We start from the raw sequence: 20823 nt of genomic DNA, 5'->3' as shown, positions 1-20823 counted from the left end.
TTACAATTATAATTATCATCTTATCGTCTATGAATAACCTCTGTAGTTTAAAAGGAACGTTAAATAAAAAACTACAATTACAATTATCATCTTATCGTCTATGAATAGCATCTGTAGTTTAAAAGGAATGTTAAATAAAGAATTACAATTACAATTATCATCTTATCGTCTATGAATAGCCTCTGTAGTTTAAAAGGAACGTTAAATAAAGAATTACAATTACAATTATCATCTTATCGTCTATGAATAGCCTCTGTAGTTTAAAAGGAAAGTTAAATAAAAAACTACAATTACAATTATCATCTTATCGTCTATGAATGGCATCTGTAGTTTAAAAGGAACGTTAAATAAAGAATTACAATTATCACCTTATCGTCTATGAATAGCCTCTGTAGTTTAAAAGGAACGTTAAATAAAGAATTACAATTACAATTATCATCTTATCGTCTGTGAATAGCCTCTGTAGTTTAAAAGGAACGTTAAATAAAGAATTACAATTACAATTATCATCTTATCGTCTATGAATAGCCTCTGTAGTTTAAAAGGAACGTTGAATAAAGAATTACAATTACAATTATCATCTTATCGTCTATGAATAGCCTCTGTAGTTTAAAAGGAACGTTAAATAAAGAATTACAATTACAATTATCATCTTATCGTCTATGAATAGCCTCTGTAGTTTAAAAGGAACGTTAAATAAAGAATTACAATTACAATTATCATCTTATCGTCTATGAATAGCCTCTGTTGTTTAAAAGGAACGTTAAATAAAGAATTACAATTACAATTATCATCTTATCGTCTATGAATAGCCTCTGTAGTTTAAAAGGAACGTTAAATAAAGAATTACAATTACAATTATCATCTTATCGTCTATGAATAGCCTCTGTTGTTTAAAAGGAACGTTAAATAAAGAATAACAATTACAATCATTATCCTAACAATGAATAACCTCTGTGTTTTAAATGAAACGTTGAATGAAGGACGACAACTGCAATTGCCTCTTAGCTTCCTATTAGCCTTACTGCATGTCAAAGATGCTATTCAGCAATGAGATGATGGACGACAAGACCAGAGCATTGAGCATGACCAAGAGAAAGATAATCTGCTTCAGCTTTGTAGACAAAAAGTATGATAGCATCTGACTGGGATCGAGAACCGGCCTTATGTGGTGTAAGGTTGTATTCCAACATTTCCTTTCGAGAGACCGGACCGACCTCGGACCTTCCGAAGACATCAGCCGTCACGGTGCCCGGCGGGTAAATTCGAGACACGCAACGTATGATCTATATACAAACCCTTGATTACTGTTCTATTCTGAGAACTTTTCTTCTAAGTAGTTATTCAGCGACTTTAAATGCAGTTTTGTAGTTAAATATGTAGCAAGGAATTCAAAAGAGAAGAAAATCTAACCTATCAACATTTATGTTATGCAAAGAGTTGCTACATAGTAGCGAAAGCTTCCGCTGCCCTCCTACATCCAGTGTAATTCAGTCCACGAGTTCAAGTAAACGCTATTAAGTATATAAATAGCAATTACTGCTTTGCTGTGAAAATCATAGTTATTTCGAGATTATTCCGGAGGTACTGAAAATGTACCTCGGATACTGGATTATTAGGTGTACTATTTATGTCCAAACCATCTTTGTAACACAGCTGGCAGAACGCTGGCTACGACGAGAGTAGACCGGAGTTTATACCCCGGCGACAGCGTAGTTGTATTCATGGGGTTGAACAAAATTCATTAGCCTTTTTCTCGCTGCTGTGACAAAGATTTTTATTTGAGATAAATACAAAACAGAAATTAATCAGAATAGTAATACGCGTTACAAGAGCGGTATGTTGAAGTTTTCATGTTCGAGGAAAAGTTTGAAAAAGCGAAATGTAGTTGAGCTTTTTTCATTTCCGAGAATTGAAAGAAAACATATCGCTGATGTCTCGTACATTATTTTGTGCGAAGATCGTTTATTACATACCTGAAAGAGGAATTTCTAATTTGTTGCAATGAAATCTCCATCTTGGTTTCTGTTCAATGACGGGAAATTTGCAAAACAAAAATATCTATCTTCAACATTGTTGCTTTAAAATGTTTTCTGTGTTTACTATACTCCAGCAGGCCGTGATATACGTCTGTCTTCCCCCCCCCCCAGTCTATAAATGCGAACTTAAAACAAACCGTAAGGTTATGTAATGATTTATTTTTCATTTTAATACTTTAACAATATTATTTATATAACATATTGCAGTAATAACATCGACAAGTTTGTTGATTTTTTCACGGCTTCCTTAATGTTACTTGCATCACGAATGCAGTAACTTTAGTGGAGTTGTAGAGTTTACTTAATTTTAGCAAATATTTAAAAACAGTAATTAACAGTGCAATTTAGGTGAAATTGCAGTCGTAAGTTTCCAATTTATAATTATTACTATATTGAACGTCTCTAAAAATAATATGTTAAAAGCCTAAAGCAGTAAAATCAATATGTCACTTAAGCGGTAAGAAGAGGGAAATTGTTATGTGTGTTAGGTTGGGAATACTGAATGTGGAATTTTAGACTTTCCGCGGATTGGTTTTGTGCGGAAACCAAGCAAATACGCGCGATCTCGCACAAATATATTCTCCTACTATAGAGCAGAAGAGAATGGATTAGGGAGAGATGGATAGCAACACAGTACAACAGGGTAACAAGAATAAATTTGGCAAATACAAATCGCTTTTATGGAACCTGGATGTTCATTGCCGCCCTCACATAAGCCCGCCATCGGTCCCTATCCTGAGTAAAATTAATCCAGTCTCTATCATCATATCCCACCTCTCTCAAATCCATTTTAATATTACCCTTCCATCTATGTCTTTTTCCCTATTTTTCCTTAAAACAACCATTGTCCACAGTTATCTGCATTTAAACAATTATGACATAAGTTATAAGTTATACCATATATTGTGGGTCCCTATCACCACGGCATGGCGCGTCCTCAGGTTGCGGATAGAGGAGACGGCCTCCAGATATGGAGGGTAGCTGCGAATATATTGAATAAGCAGTCGTGGACAGCCGATAAGGGGTGGTCCTCCAACTTGGGGGTTGGGCGAAGGGCTAACAACCCATCACCGTAAAAAAACAGCTTGTTACGAATCCCTACAATAAGCTTCGGAATAGGACTGATTCTCTGGCACGACCACAGCAAAGGAATAAGGTTTTGAGATTTGAATATGGATTTGAGGGAGGTGGGATATGATGATAGAGACTGGATTAATCTTGCACAGGATAGGGACCGATGGCGGGCTTATGAGAGGGCGGCAATGAACCTTCGGGTTCCTTAAAAGCCATTTGTAAGTAAGTAAGTAAGTTATAAGTTATAAATGTACTCCAGTTTTCCCAAGTTTCTACAACACCTTGAGAAACGGCATGATGAATTTCATACATGAAGTGTCAACAACACCAATGCCAGATAGTTTTTTGTTTCTCCTGAAAATTTAGTTTTTGGACGACCATTGTTCCCCTCCCCCCAAAAAAACTTCAATACTAGTTTATAGGTTACATTATAGATAAATTGAAACATGTGGTTCATATATATACCTAATAATATTAGGCCCTAGTAGTACTCCCGCCCACTATAGGAGACATATTTCCTAGGTTTTCCCTCAACCCAATAAGAGCAAATGCTGGGTAACTTTCGGTGCTGGACCCCGGACTCATTTCACCGACATTATCACCTTCATATCATTCAGACGCTAAATAACATAGATGTTGTATGACTTGAGGCTTTCCCGGCGTTTGATATAGAATAAAGGCTGGTTCACAATTAACCGGGAATGGAAGCGACAACGAGAACGAGAACGAGAACGGAAATATTGTTAAAATAAATGTATTTAAATGTGAGCATTCACAATTATCTGTTGTGAACGCTCACATTTAAATACACTTATTTTAACATTATTTCCGTTCTCGTTCTCGTTGTCGTTTCTATTCCCGGTTTATTGTGAACCAGCCTTAACTCTTCTCGGGTTCTGTCCCTGAAGAAGATGGCAGAGCTAGCCGTCGAAAGCTTGGAAGCTAATCTCCAACTCACCTGGATGAGAACCCGAGAAGAGCTATTCAACATAGATGTTGATACAGCGTCGTAAAATAACCCAATAATTAAATTATAGGAGACATAGGCCAGTTTTACACTAATAATAAACATTTAATATAACTTGTTGCTTGTGCAGGCAGTCTTTTACATTAGATTTGCGAAAATTGGTTTATAGCGCAACATTGGCTATGATAAAAGTGTGAAATATTCGGGTGAAACGAGCGTTGAGCGACTTCCGCCGATTTTGGAATAGACACCGACGCACTTGAACTGCCAACATAGAAAACAAAAAATCACACTCAATCGCTTTCACCTTCATCTTGACGGGATAATAAAAGCCTAAACTAAACTAAACTAAACTAAACTAAACTAATCTAACCTAAGTGCGTCGGTGTCTATTCAAAAATCGGCGGGAGTTGCTCAACGCTCCTTTAACCAATATTCGTTCAGTGAGAGGTGGATACTCTACTGCCCGTGTGCACCATTCTCGATTAAAATTTGACCCTGGTTAAGTCGGCACTTGACCATCTTCAACGCCAATTTGCGGAGTATCAATCTCGATCAACGTTAAACAAGCGAGTTGATGATGATCAAATTTGATCACGGGTGTGGGACCGATATGGTCAAGTCGAGAAAACCAAAATGGCGGCACGATTTGACGTACTTGATGGAATTGAAGACGAAATGATGTACTGTCTTCGCGCTACGAGTTGGCGCGGGGAGTAGATAGGCGGGACGGGGGAACTTTACGCTACACTCTGACCTGAAAACTTCGTCCACTTACTTGGCTTCACGGGAACGGAGTCAGACATAAAAGATTCCGCATCTTCGGTGCTGTCGCTATGACTATCATTATCACATTTTTCAAAATTTCTGGAGTATGATCTGTCCATGATAATCGACTGTTTATGTTCCAGCCGTGTATATTAATTCGAATCTCTCAACAAAGCCATTAGCCCCCCCCCCCCATCCTGATGAACAATAATGAGTGTTCTGGACACATTTACAGTAGTCAAAACTCCCGTAACATTTTTATCGTGTCAGAATTTGGGAAACGTTAAATTGGTAGGCCTATCTATCCGCATTTCGTCCAGATACAAAATCGGTTTTTCCACTTTCCTAAGCTTTCTTATTTGCTGTAGATATCTTCACATATTCTAATTTACAGTGTTTTCCTCAATTTTTTTGCTGCACACTTCTTCCACCTGAAATCCTTTTTCTTCAGTATTCGTCTTAATGTTGTCTTTCATTTCAAATCAATTTTCTCTTGTAAAAGGGTAGACGTTTGTTGCAGCTTGGTACTATTTTTTTACTTGTTATTTAACGACACTGTAATAACTACTAGCTTCTTCAGTGTCGATTGAATTGATGATGGCGAGATGGTATTTGGCGAAATGAAACCAAGGATTCGCCATAGATTACCTGACACTCGCCTTCCGCTTGGGAAAACCTCGGAAAAAACCCAACCAGGTAGTCAGCGCAAACGGGAATCGAACTCACTCCCGAGCACAACTGCAGATCAGCAGGCAAACGCGCTACCTCCTGAGCTACGCCGGTGGCCCTCTTTCTTTTTCAAATAAAAATTCTCAATTATATCTTTTTTGTCAATCTCCGTCGAAGTCATCTACATTTGCGTTTCGGTAGTCTGGACGTTTACATTTTTTTTCTACCTCAGGTGTCGACAACGCACTTTCTTCTGTGCAGTCTTTCATTTCATTCCTTATACGCTGTATTGTTCTTGTGAATAGATTAGAGTACTTTTCTACCTTTGCTGTAGGTTTCGTAAGAGGAATGCAAAGGCACTGTTGTTCTTTTTCTTCATCACAGAATTATTTTGCACTTCTAATAATATTCCTTTCTTCGCTATAGATTGTCAATCCTTGTTTCCTCTTTGTCGAAATATTTACAATAAACAAAAAACTGATATAAAGCTAAATAACAATATGCAATAACATAAATTCTATTAACTATATTATTATCAACACTATTAACACGAAAAGCAAAGGATAACTAAAGCAATACAAGATTTTCGGTATACTGAAAACAATTGTCTTGTTGAAACTGATAAAACACTACAGTAAAAACCCCACTATTATTTTCACAAGTCGCAAAGACTCATAGACACGTGCAGTAGATGTTTGTGAAACAGGAATATTGCAGTGAACAGCGCGGTGCGCATGCGCGACTGTTTCCCCTCCGCCCCGTCTAAGTACTTCAGCCGCCTTCTCCTGGCGTGACAACAGTATCTTGAACACGCAAATCACTGCGGAAATAACAGAATTGGTGTTATTGCAGAAAGAGTAAGTTTGTAGATGAATAATAAAAATGTTCTTTTTTCTCAAAACAGACTAATGTTTTATATATGTTTCTGCTTTGGAAGATCGGGACTTTACTTGAGGACAAAATATTATTTAGGCCTAAGTGTCCAATTTTGTTAACATAATAATAAAGTAGTTATTCTATGCCGGTAATAATATAGCAAAACTAAATGACCATTTTGTAGAATGCGAGATTATCACTGAGGCTATTAGCTATACTGGGTGTTCATTTCAAAGTGTGTCATGACGTCACTGTTGCTGGGTCACCGATTTGAAGCGAGTTTCAGCTTATACGTTAGAGAAGTTGCCTATTATTTAAGGCGTTCTTCAATCTGAACTTGAGAACGTGTACGGTATAATTTGAACGTCGTAGCAACAGATGGCGGTCTGCACGGTCTGTGTGCTACCATAACCTCTTTCGAACTGTGTTTTGCGCCGGCAAGTCGTACGCAGGGTATTTGTTATCATCGGTTGCGTACTGTAACATTCCACAACACAAATCAAATGCTCCGTGTCCATGTTGACCGTCGAAGTTAATGTCAACAAATACGTAAGTAATCGTCTTAACCCTCTCCCCATATCCCGACAGTACGTACTTCCAAACAGTTCACATTCCTGCCACTACCGGCGTTACCGTACATATCTCTCTTCAGAATGAACGCCGTACTTGCTAGGCAACTTCTCTGCCTCTTAGGTTATACACCTCTGCGGAAGCGTAGGAAGATTGAATTCTCTAGGCTCATCAGCTAGCCATGACACATTTTGAACTGAACACCCAGTAGATTTGCCGTTTGAAACTATTAGGACCCACATGACGTTTTGGACAATTAGGCTATTTACTCTTGAATTAAGAGAAATTACACGGATGCCTTCCTTTCCCTCTTACTCCAAAATTCCAATCTTGTGAACACAAAATAAATGGATAAATTTCAGAACAAAGATACTTTCCTTTCCCTCTTACTCCAAAATTCCAACCTTGTGCAAACAAAATAAATTGGCACTGAAAACTTCCTTTTCTTATGCATGATGATGCGTTTTCGACATACACAGACGAATTTTTTTTTTTTTTTTTTTTTTTAATAATTGTTAGCGAGGTATCCGTATACTGAAATTTTCCCAAATAAATTACTGGCACTGAAATGTGTATTTTCGTAAGCAAGATGATGAGCATTCGACAAACAAATACAAATCTGCTCTTTTTAGTAGCCTATTTCAAGATAATTGTCAGTATACTGAAATTTTCCCAATTATTATCAATAATATGAAATAACCACTGTATAAATTACGTTACAAATTATGTGAAACTATGTAAACACGTATAACTCATGTGAATTGTGAGGTTAAATCCAACCAGGTAGCCTGCGTTTCTCTTAGAGAACTTCCGTCAGTACTTTTATTCTGTAATATGGATGCAGAATTGCTGACGAGTTCTAAAGGAATTCCCACTTCGAACTGTGAGAAGTTCGGTGCTCTTTTCTTTTTTTCTTCCATGATTATCGAAACTTGTTATTTGAAAACTGCGAGGATGTTTGAAACAGTCCGACAAACAAAAACGAAGCGATAATTGATAGAGTGCGTTCGTTCGCTGTTTTATACGCGGTAACCTAGCGCTCAGATGATTCTTCTCAAGCGAGCGTATCGTCAGCTGACGGTACTGAGTTGATCGAGGGAAAATGTCGGTGCATCGCATCTGTAACTTGATCATTGTCAAGAATTAACCATGTTTCCGTGATTGCTGATAAACGGGCTCGGGGCTAGATGATCGAGAATGGTGCACACGGCCATATAATTGACCAGGTCTTCACATAAGTTGACTGTATTTCTATTTGAAGTTGATATTTTTTTATAATGCATTGTAATAATATATAGATGTTACTTAAATTAGTTACACATCTTCATGTCACTACATACGTATGAATCACTTTCAATTATAAAAAGTAATATTAGATAATACACGCGAAAAGGAACACAAACGGTATAATTCAGCCACCCTCATTTAGTAAAGGAAGTGTCCCTTTGTCTCGCTTTTGAAAGGTGGCAACCATAATACTAGAGTAACAAATTAAAACTTGCAGTTTTCCCGCGTCGCAAACTTCAGACCATCTTGCAACGGCTAATGTGTCGGGTCGTTATCTTGACATGACTACACAAGTCCTCCTGCTTCGTCATCCGGTATGGTCTAGTGGCTAGGATACCTGGCTTTCACCCAGGAGGCTCGGGTTCGATTCCCGGTACCGGAAGTTTTTTTGATCTTTTAATTTTGGGAACTCTTATTTAGAAATATAATTTATTTTAAATTAAACTTATTTGGGCAGAATACAAGTCAAAATTCTGCGATTCACATCTTTAAAATGGTTTTGCGTGTACATGCTACGAGATTGTGCACGTTGCTATGTTATAAATCGATTGTCTCATTCTTATGTACTAGTACAGAAAAGTATTAATTATCATAGTGTTAAATTTAACCGCAATTTATCGTCTCTTATTGCACGAACATTAAAAAGATCGCTATACACATTTACAGCATAGCTTCATCTCTCTCGCGGGCGGAGACTACACGCACTATTTATTTCTCCTTTGGGGACATCCAGTTTTTGTGACAAATTGATTGCTTTAGTATACTGCCTTTCATAAAAATTCTCAGAAGATATATTATAGAACTACATTACAAATATTACATTATCGTTTTACGAGGATTTTGGTAGAGAAACAAAAGATAAACAGATTCACAGAAGGCTTTGTAATTCCTTTGATCTGTGGTCACAACTTTCAGCTCGTTTGTCTGAGCGTTGTATGATCTAATTCCAATATTATTAGAAATTAATTTTACAAGATATAGGCCTAATACCTTCTAATATTATTAGAAATTAATTTTACAAGATATGATGCCTTACACTTCTGCAGTGAAAAGCAGGCTTTACAATTTCAGTTCAAGTGTTGGTAATAGTTAAACAATCGAAAGTCACATTTCATTTCTTATTTTATTGTTGTAATATTTTTAGACAATATCGTAGCCAATGTTTTAGTTGATGTTTCGAGTTTCATTTTGTATGAATCTTTTAATTCACGCTAACAATTACGAATATGTTTAAAATTGATGTTATAAAATAAAAATTATTTTATCATACGACTTACTAAGTACAGAAAAGTAGCCTGTAGTACTTAAATGTCGATCTTATTCCGCTATTTCTCCTGAATTAATCTCTACTTCACTATATTCCTTGGAGACCTCGAAAAATATATAAAATTCTCCGAAGAATTTTAATCTTTTTAGGCCTACATTTCAAATAATGTAAGTGGACAGAACTATTTCCAACAATTCTCACGTTTGAAAATAATTGAAGGCCTTAATTTTTAATATAGCAAAAATCCTCGACATGTTTAACTAAATAAAACATTGAAATAGAATATAGGCCTACTAATAAAATCGTACATTTTATGGAATGATACTTTTTATCATCAGAGGAAAAAATTATCCTCGCCGAAGGTCATTTCCTGCAAGTCTGACAACGGATGCGTTTCAGTACAGAGCACGAGATAAGAACAAACGTCCTATCTCCTCTGGTAGCTCAGTTGGTAGAGCGGTGGACTGTAGTGGTGATTATAAATTGGTAATCCATAGGTCGCTGGTTCAAATCCGGCCCGGAGGAATATTTTTTTTATGTACTATGGAAAGGATAATATTGTTATTAAGCAGGAAAATTTATAATCAAGCGCGGCAACGTACTTAAAGAGTTGCGAATCACTTTTAAATCCATATCGTTACAATTCGGATTCTTTGATATTTGTTTCCTGCGCACACAGACGAAAAGTGACAAATCATTTGGATTAAGACGCTTTTAAAAACAACATGCTTTCTTTATATGACTCGTAATTGCGGCTTTTTGCTCTACGTTTTACAAAAGCATCAAAATATAATTTGTGTAATTAACTCAAATTTTGCTGTGTGAATTGAACAGACATGCTTGGATTTTAGGACTAGAAATTCAGATATCGCTAAGAGAAAGTTTCGTTGACAATTTTCTTTAAAGGATTTTTGTATTTTAAACTGACTATTACACTTTTGCTACGTCACACTACTTTTGACCAATAAAACGGTACGAAAGGACGTCTTTCAACCAATCATGGCTGCTTAGCGCACAATTTTATCGCGTCCCTAGCATTTGTTTAATTTTATCGCTTCCCTAGCATTTGTTTATTTTTATCACTACCCTAGCATTTGTTTCTTTGTTTGCCAACATTTCAAACTGCACTGGTCTGGACGTCAAAAAACAGAAAATTACAAACCACTCCAGTCGATGCATAGCACTTTCAAATATGACTCGCATTGGCATTCAAGAACAAGAATTAATAAAGATCACTGGTCATATATGAAGAGCAAGATTTGGAAATCCTGAATAAGTTGAGGGATACACCATGTACATCAACGAGTTCACTTCTTTTCCGCACACGTCCAATATAACATCAACTGAACCACCAACCATTAAAACATTCAAATTTGAAAATTGTACTTTCAATTATATTGTTTCTTTTAAAATTATTCTTGTTTATTTTTTATTTCATCATCGTTAATTAAAACTTTTCTTGTTTATTTAATCATTCCCAAATTATAACTTTTCTAACACTTGTTTATATTATTTAGGTTATGTTTGCTATAGCTTCTGCTATATGATATTATGGATAGTCACGTATCAGAGATTGTTTAATACTAAGATTTATTGAAAATCATCTATCAAGTGACGTTGATTACTGGGATCCAGATGATTGAAGTGGAATGCAAATGTTTTAATAAAAATGAAACTAACTCAACAAAGCCTTCTTGATTAGTAACCGTCCACAGAGTTCAATGAAGATTCCATAGTTGGCACAACTGATAGCAAGAAAACAGCTTATCATAACACACTACTGCCATGTAGCTAATGTTGAGATGGTACAATAATACATTTGAAGACAGTTGTATTTTCGTAAGCCAATTAATATTTTATGCTCGAACATGCCGAAATGTAGTAATTATACACCTGGTAGCAGACCTTTAATGCATGTCATTAAAGTACACCTACTCATTAAAGGTCAGGTCTTTCAGCCAATGACGACTCAGGTTACAACTGTTCAGCCAAGACAGGTCAGCTTTCTACCGTTATAAAACCGCAAGTATCAATTATTCTCGGATATGCAATCGAAAGAGAATTAGCGAAAAGTCACGGAGGCTGGAAATCCAATACTGTCGCAGAAGGTTATGTTCTGTTACTATAATAATTAGCGTTAATTGTAAATAATATTCAAATAAATTGAATTTGTCATCTCGTTTTTCAATGTCTAATTTAATTTTAATGTTATCTCTGTAGGTTCTTATGGCCTAGCAAGGTCAATGTGAACATCTGTTCCTCGGAAAAAATCAATACTTTCGCGTCTGCGCACATCTCACAACATACGGGACATTGGCCAAGGTCAGATACAAAGAAAATTAATAATATCAAGTTAGAAATATGGTCGAGCATAAAAAGTCGTATGAAACTCGCCTATAATGGTAATTAAGAAGCTCGTATGAAAATTATGAAACTCGCTTGCGCTCGTTTCATAAATATCCATACTCGCTTCTTAATTACCTTCATTATAGGCTCGTTGCATAATGTACTATTATTACATTAGAGTACTTTATTTCTTCTAATCTTTATATACTTTCTTCTAATCGTGTAATAGTCAATTAAATCCCACTCGAGTTTTGATTTTCTCTAGATAAATCAAAACCTCTAGTGAGATTACTGTTGATAATTTTACATTTGAACTCTAACATCTTATTACGTACTTAATTAACAGTTTGTCACTAAACTCAAGACCACTGCTCAATGCTGTAGGTCTATCAGGAATTACCCAATAAAAAATTACAGTACATCTTGCTCACACATTTTTAACTTTTTGTATCACATAAAGTTTAGTTATATTAACAACTTTCTAGTGTCAAATTGACTAGTTTAGATTGCACTGTTAGTCATCTTCAACTAGTGAGGTTCTTGCTTCTTCTGGTTTCTTTAGTTGCTTGCTCGGAAGTGTGTTTGTGTTTGGAACATTTCAGAACACACATGCTATTTGACTTCACACTACCAGATACAAACGCAACCCCCCAGCAAAGCAACTGAAAACATAGAAGCAAGGACCTCACTAGTTCCGAAGGTGACTAGCATTGCATTCGAAACTACAGTCCGGGGCAGCTTACTTCATACCCTAAGGGTGAAACCTAACCATTTTTTCCCCCAGTACTACATATGCTAGTGGATTGTGGTGATTTTCTAGTTTGCAGGTTGAATTTTCTTTTGCCAACTTCGTTTCGAATTTCGATACTGGTCCACACCTGTGGAGTAACGGTCAGCGCGTCTGGCTGCGAAACCAGGTGGCCCGGGTTCGAATCCCGGTCGGGGCAAGTTACCTGGTTGAGGTTTTTTCCGGGGTTTTCCCTCAACCCAATGCGAGCAAATCCTGGGTAACTTTCGGTGCTGGACCCCGGACTCATTTCACCGGCATTATCACCTTCATATCATTCAGACGCTAAATAACCTAGATGTTGATACAGCGTCGTAAAATAACCCAATAAAATAAAAAAAAATTCGATACTGACAATAATACTACAAATGGTAGTGATTTTGTAACTGGTATGTTGGCAGCTGAGACAAATATCGACAATATTTGTCGGTACTGGAGTTCCATGAAAATAAAATTGTACTAGATTTCTGAGCCGGTTACTGGAAGCTAGTGAAATTTAAGCATACTAATAATTAATTAATATCAGTATTAATATTAATACATAATAGTTATTTTATGTGTTGGGTTGTGGTTATAATTCAAGACTATAGTCAGGTAAGTTTCCGGGGTTAGTAACAATAATTTCATGTGGTCAAACAGAATACATTTTTAGGTCAGGTCTCGTGAGTCAATTGTTTAGTCAAACCAATGAATTTCATACTGCCAGACAAAATACTTGACATGTTGATGCCTTTCCCGTATAGTTTGCCTACGAAAATATCTTACAAATTATTGAATTATTTACAACTAGCAGTACCCGTGCGCTCCGCTGCATCCGTTAGAAATAAATATAAAGTAATTACATAATTAAAATAGGACATTTGATCCAGGGAACATTTGTGTTTGATATAAGGATAAATCGTTTATTATATTACTTAATTTAAACAGTAATTGCATAATTAAAATGCGATCATTTTGATTCAGAGACCACTCATTTGGTCATAAACATTATTTTAGGAAATACAGGAAACGAATGTACAGAATAGCCTATCAAGTTTTCTGTGCATAAGAAGCTATTTTAATCTTACCTGTCCTCAGTTCACTCCGAAGTTACTGTAATAACATTATAGCATTATGTCCATCTAGAGAAACTACACTTTCCAATGGTGAATTAATAATTAATTACACAAATCGGTTAATTTAGCTTCCGATATTACTTCATACAAATACAGAAACATTATCTGTCGGCTATCTTTCATACCTTTCGATTGTTGCTGTCCAAGGCCCCTTATAGACGAAGTCATTTGTTTTTTATTTCATTAGGTGGCAGTTATTTTAATTTTAAAACTCATTTATCTCATTAAATATCAGTCCTATCAAAATTTTTCAAGGAATAAAACTTATCGCAAATTATTTTTAAAGAAACTTTTGTTATGTAACATTTTTCACAAAAATCAATAATAAGCGAGATATTTCGATTTATTTAATTCAGGCCCCCTTATAACCCCCCTTTTAAATAATGTATTTTGAATGCCATATAGCCTAAAATCTAAGTTACAACGAACTTAATTTACATTCCAATTTTCATCGAAATCCATTCATCCATTATCGCGTGAAATGGTAACAAAGATACAGACAGACAGATAGACAGACATACAAACAAAAATTTCAAAAAATCGATTTTCGGTTTCAGGGTGATTAATTATATATGTTAGGACCAATTACTTTTGGAAAATCGAAAATAACCAGAAAAATTTCGGCTACAGATTTATTATTAGTATAGATAACCTTCCAACATAAAGTGCGGTAATTAATAAATCATTTAGTACGTTGAATAGTGTGATTTCTGGTAACAGTTGGCAACACTGACAAGACGGCAATATTTGCTGTTTAGGAACTGTTCTTATGTGACCCTCACTATAGTCAACTATGATTCACTTTGTGTTCAATTTAATACTGATAACTAAATCTTAAGTGAAGAATTTAAGACTTCCCCGGGATAGCCAACAACACACGTTTCAGGGGAAAGAATAATAATTTTAGAGGCATATTTCGTTAGGACTATATTTATTTATTTATTTTTAGTGGGTTATTTTACAACGCTTTATCAACAACTTAGGTTATTTAGCGTCTGAATGAGATGAAGGTGATAATGCTGGTGAAATGAAACCGGGGTCCATCACCGAAAGTCACCCAGCATTTGCTCGTATTGGTTTGAGGGAAAACCCCGGTAAAAACCTCAACCGGGAATCGAACCCGGGCCACCTGGTTTCGCGGCCAGACGCGCTGACTATATTTTAGTAGCGGAACTAAGGATACAAGTTTATTCAGTAATTTATGGTTATAAATGGATGCTTCAAAATTAAATTACATATTTAACTAATCTGATATAACATCCTTTTTCCGGGGCAGTTTCTATTTATAAAATACACTTCACAGGGTCTGATAATCCTGCAATTATATTTTAAGTTTCTAGGTAAGTACCTATTCCTGAAATTAAATATAAAAAAATATTCCGGTACCGGGAATCGAACCCGAGCCTCCTGGGTGAGAGCCAGGTATCCTAGCCACTAGACCATACCGGACGACAAGAAAAAGTCCCTTCTATACAACATAAGACAAGCAAACTGGATGTAGTAAGAGACTTTTGTCTTCAGTCTACAATGTGGTGTGGTGTGGTGGTGTGAATAGAACTCAAAACCGCCTGGTTAGGAACCAGCGTCACTAACCACTAGACCAAGAAACTAATCCCCAGCAACATAATGTAATGTGAAAAGATAAAGCGATTTTTTTAAGTGTTAGCCATCATTCATTTAGGGGATATTTTATTGCACTGTATGACGAAAGGAAAGGAATAAATGCTTATGCACGCACACTATTCTTTTGTTATTACAGACGAAGTAAAAATTAAGTTACCGTATTCCTGTTACAAGCAATTGGGGCTTACAGTTAAGACCTTCCCCCTTATGCTGAGATTGGCATTAGTAGCAGTAGGGATATCAGTCCTACGTGCTTGTTGCTTTTATCTCCATGGAAATATCTCTGGTACTCATTTGTTGGAGGCTGAATGGATCAAAGACCATAGTACTAAAGGAAGGATCACATCATTGAAAATCTTTGACCCCATCGAGAGTCCAACCCGCGACCTTCCGGCTAGTAGCGCCACGCCTTAACCTTACCCCTCAAAGCCAAAGTAATTTTGTAAATTTATTAGTAATAAGTGCTTTTGGACATTTCATAATATTTGAAGGCATAATTTCACACATATAAGCAATATTTAAGACATGAATTTCAGGATATTATTTACCTAAGATTACATTAAAATATTATTAGGCGTATTATTATTATTATTATTATTATTATTATTATTATTATTATTATTATTATTATAAATATGGGAAATGTCTGTTATTATTCGGTTGAGAAGCTTTTATCATCCAGTCTGCTGTCAAAAAAACTGAAAGTTAGAATTTATAAAACAGGTATATTACCGGTTGTTCTTTATGGTTGTGAAACTTGGACTGTCACTTTGAGAGAGGAACAGAGATTAAGGGTGTTTGAGAATAAGGTTATTAGGAAGATATTTGGGGCTAAGAGGGATAAAGTTACAGGAAAATGGAGAAAGTTACACAACACAGAACTGCACGCATTGTATTCGTCACCCGATATAATTCGAAACATTAAATCCAGACGTTTGAGATGGGCAGGGCATGTAGCACGTATGGGCGAATACAGAAATGTATATGAATCGCTGTATGTTAAAAGGACAGAAATCCAAAAATAGAAATTTTACAGGAGAGACAAAAAAACTGTCAAGGACATCCGCACCTTTAAGATAAATTATAAAATTTTATGTTGCATTTTAGCCATTGTTACTGTTTTTTTTTTAGTTCTTTTAATATAAATTGATGTCTGTATGGTAAGAGAACACATTTCAATAAAAAATGAATTTTGGAAAAAAAATGTGACTTCCGCCCTTTTAACAAATAGCGATTCATACAGAGTGTTAGTTGGGAAGCTGGAGGAAAAAGACCTTTGGGAAGGCCGATATGTAGATGGGAGGATAATATTAAAATGGATTTGAGGGAGGTGGGATATGATGATAGAGACTGGATTAATATTGAACAAGACAGGCGGACTTATGTGAGTGCGGCAATGAACCTGCGGGTTCCTTAAGTAATTATTATTATTATTATTATTATTATTATTATCATCATTATTATTATTATTATTATTATTATTACTATTATTACGCATTGTATTCTTCACCTGACATAATTAGGAACATAAAATCCAGACGTTTGAGATTGACAGGGCATGTAGCACGTATGGGCGAATCCAGAAATGCATATAGAGTGTTAGTTGGGAAACCGGAGGGAAAAAGACCTTTAGGGAGGTCGAGACGTAGATGGGAGGATAATATTAAAATGGATTTAAGGGAGGTGGGATATGATGATAGGGACTGGATTAATCTTGCACAGGATAGGGACCGATGGCGGGCTTATGTGAGGGCGGCAATGAACCTTCGGGTTCCTTAAAAGCCATTTGTAAGTATTATTATTATTATTATTATTATTATTATTATTATTATTATTATTATTATTATTATTATTCATAGGAAAAGTGTCTATGTAGGCTTACATGTGTCGGTTTTGGTTTTAGTAGTACAGAAATTCTTCCGATTTCAGTTATTTTGGTCCAGGGGAAAATATCTGAATGCAATGAAGATAAGTAGTTATTCTTTCAATTTGTTCTGCAAATTGTCGACTGATTCTCAAGAAAGAATGTACGTGCCCTGGACCAGATGATCTAAAACCGAAGATGCTTATAAGTCTTTGTTCCATGTTAATAATTTATATGAATGCAGTGAAGATAGCCTAAGTTATTTCTTGAATTCGTGTCTTTGACCAAAGAGAAAAATCAAGAGAATTTCTGTATTATTTAAAATAAAACTGACGCATGTACAATGGATACGTCTCCTATAAATTTACATGAAATGTTACTAGTTAAGCTATCCATTGGTAATCCTATAAATTAGTAAATAAAAGGTGAGTGTTTTCGTAAAAGTATTTTTCATGTACCCAAAAAAATACAATAGAAATAGAGTAAAAATTAATGCTTTTTACCGTGGACGAAATTTGTGTTTAAAAACAGCTTAAGTACACATTGCTGTGGACTTATTATTATTATTATTATTATTATTATTATTATTATTATTACTATTAATATCATTATTATTATTATTTTATTTTTATTATTAGGGCTAGGATTTTGATGAAATTGCATCTTTTTTCTAGTAAGCCAGAAACATGGCTGCTTTAGTATTTATATGTTATGTGATAAACCGAGTGTTTTAAAACATCCTATTTGTTAGGACATTTTTTTGCATTTTTTTGCCTGTTTCAACTCATAAGAGCATCTTTTGTTTTATTCGGTCAATTTTTTTAGGCATTTTCATTTAATTTTGGCCATAAATCCCAATTATTAATGTAAAATAATGTTTATTTACCTTTGATATTTTCTTTACATATTTTGTCCAGTAATATCCATTATTTTGTATAATATTTTAATCTTTTTCTACCCCATTATTGCCATTTTAACGCAGTACACCCCACGTAATGGATCAGTCCAACCACCCCTTCAATATAAACTCCTCTATAGGCCTACCTGCTAATTCCGGATAAGAGTGGCCTTGTGGTAGACTACATGGAAACTAAAAGTAAAGTAAATCCATGGCGCTACAGCCCATGAAGGGCCTAGACTGACCAGCCGACTGCTGACCTCACGACCACATGCCGAAGCAGAGGTGAACGATCATACACGGTAACTACATCAGGTAAAATAATTGAAGTGCATTACTATGTAAAATTTAATTTAATTACTAGTCTAAATATTAAGTAGTACGAAACCTCTTTTCCTACTAAGCTAATTATGTAAGATCAATTTTAGGGCATTTTGAGGGCATTTTTTTTTTTTTTTTTAGATTTTTGTCTTTAGGACTTTTTTTCCATGATTTATAGGTCACCAAAATCCTAGCCCTAATTATTATTATTATTATTATTATTATTATTATTATTATTATTATTATTATTATTATGCTAAGGATTTAAGATTTCATAAAATATTTTATAATAGGAATCCTAAATCTCTCTCTCCGGTCTACAGATGTATTAAATATGCTAATTTGTATGGAATGAACTTGGATCCATTTAATGTGTAGTATATCTTTTGAGTTTTTATGTCAGTTTTATTAATGTATGCCATTTGTTAAGATATGTATCATACTATTCTTGCCAATTCATATCTTTACAATATTAATTATATGATTCCAGTCTTCATTTATATGATTTCATTAATTCATTTGTAATTCACTCTATTCAATTGCCATTATTTTAATTATCTCACTGAACTAATTTTAATAATTATTTGTGCTATTTATTTTGTTGCATTTGGTCAATTGATTAATGTAGACTATTATACTGATTGTATTTCATCTCACTGCCATTTTCTATCATTCATTCTCATCATCATTTGTTGTTTTGTTTTGTATCTTGTGCTAAACTATAATTGGCCTTGTGCTGTTGTTTTGCACGTTAATATTCTAAATAAATTATTATTATTATTATTATTATTATTATTATTATCGTATTTATTCTTTCGCTATGACACAAGTTTCCGCGTTTTAGACTAGGCTACCTACAAATTCGGCGAACAAAGCTTTCATACCTGATAGAAAATGTTCACACGTCCTCCTTCCTACAGGAACTGGGTGATGTACCATGTCTTGTGTTGTCCCGTGTTATCTATTGCGCCATGGTGACAGAAGATTACCACAATATTATTACAGACTGTGTCTAGCTTAGGTCACAATCCTAAATAAACGACAGGAACTGAAAAGAAGTTGCCTGTAACGAAGTTAATTTTATTTGTGTTATCGCAAACATTTCTGCAACTGATACCACAAAGATAAGCAAGTTATAATATTTACATTCACGATATGCACCTGAATCCTAGCTTGCGAGAATGACAAGACATTGCAACAACGCTCAAGTCAACAATGGGTTGGTATCGAGAGAAATAGCGGGAAGTCGTGGCTACATTCTGAACATAGCGATGTCGGTGCATTATTCACCCTTCTTTCGAGGTGCCAGATGTACAAACTTTGTTCTACTTGGCCAACAAAGCCGGAGGAAAGCTCACCTGCCTTCAGATATCCGCTGAGCGCTGGTCCCTCGACGAAGAAGATGACACGTATCCGCTAGTAACACTGATATAACCTCACTGTCACTTTTCACACAATCACAACACACGCATAATCACAAGGGAGGGCACGAAATTGTGTTCCGCGACACAAAGAACACACACAAGCACACAAAAAGGAGGCCAGCAGGAGATACCTTTCCAGCTAGCAGGCCAGACCATGCCACACTACAGACTGACTCCTTCCCGTGTCGTGGGCCAGCGGAGGAATGTAGCGTGCGACAGAGATAGCCAACACACTGGATGTCCTCGCTCCCGGAGATGGAACAATGTTACCAACAGCGCCATTGCCGTGTGGCAAAATTCAACATTAGCACGAAATTTCTCCATTTTAGAGCGGTTTAAAAAAAAGGCACGCGCAACGGATATCCATGTGTTGTGTGTACTCTGTCCCCCGCCCAAGTTTTTTTTTTTTTTTGTATACGTAAAACCATACTTACTTACTTACTTACTTACTGGCTTTTAAGGAACCCGGAGGTTCATTGCCGCCCTCACATAAGCCCGCCAAAGGTCCCTATCCTGTGCAAGATTAATCCAGTCTCTATCATCATATCCCACCTCCCTCAAATCCAATTTAATATTATCCTCTCATCTACGTCTCGGCCTCCCCAAAGGTCTTTTTCCCTCCGGCCTTCCAACTAACACTCTATATGAATTTCTAGATTCGCCCATAAGTCCTACATGCCCTGTCCATCTCAAACGTCTGGATTTAATGTTCCTAATTATGTCAGGTGAAGAATACAATGCGGCAGTTCTGTGTTGTGTAACTTTCTTCATTCTCCTGTAACTTCATCCCTCTTAGCCCCAAATATTTTCCTAAGCACCTTATTCTCAAACACCCTTAACCTATGTCCTGTCTCAAAGTACGTAAAACCATTTGATCTGAAATTAGTGCAAGATATATGCTAATATTACAAGGGTACCGATAAAGACA

The 20823-nt window shown here is 35.6% G+C and overlaps 1 protein-coding gene and 3 non-coding genes across 9 annotated transcripts in view; 2 read left to right on the top strand and 2 right to left on the bottom strand.

The window, feature by feature from the left end:
- The window catches only part of Shrm (shroom), a 461262-nt gene that overhangs the window by 156126 nt on the left and 284313 nt on the right, over positions 1-20823 (bottom strand). The window contains exon 1 of one of the 6 annotated variants that reach the window (XM_069829084.1): positions 19830-20111. The exons of the other annotated variants lie outside the window; for them this stretch is intronic. The gene's annotated coding sequence lies outside the window, so the exon portion shown is untranslated. Of the gene's footprint in view, positions 1-19829; positions 20112-20823 lie in introns of those variants that run through there. 6 annotated transcript variants of the gene reach the window in all.
- Positions 8561-8632, top strand: TRNAE-UUC (transfer RNA glutamic acid (anticodon UUC)). The gene has a single exon. It is a non-coding gene; the product is annotated as a tRNA-Glu (tRNA).
- TRNAY-GUA (transfer RNA tyrosine (anticodon GUA)) lies at positions 9951-10042 on the top strand. Its single transcript is given in 2 exon segments — positions 9951-9987; positions 10007-10042. It is a non-coding gene; the product is annotated as a tRNA-Tyr (tRNA).
- Positions 15143-15214, bottom strand: TRNAE-CUC (transfer RNA glutamic acid (anticodon CUC)). Its single transcript has one exon. It is a non-coding gene; the product is annotated as a tRNA-Glu (tRNA).

This window comes from Periplaneta americana, chromosome 1 (assembly GCF_040183065.1).
Source record: "Periplaneta americana isolate PAMFEO1 chromosome 1, P.americana_PAMFEO1_priV1, whole genome shotgun sequence".
Classification (NCBI taxonomy): Eukaryota; Metazoa; Arthropoda; class Insecta; order Blattodea; family Blattidae; genus Periplaneta; species Periplaneta americana.
This window is presented reverse-complemented; position numbering and strand designations above follow the sequence as displayed.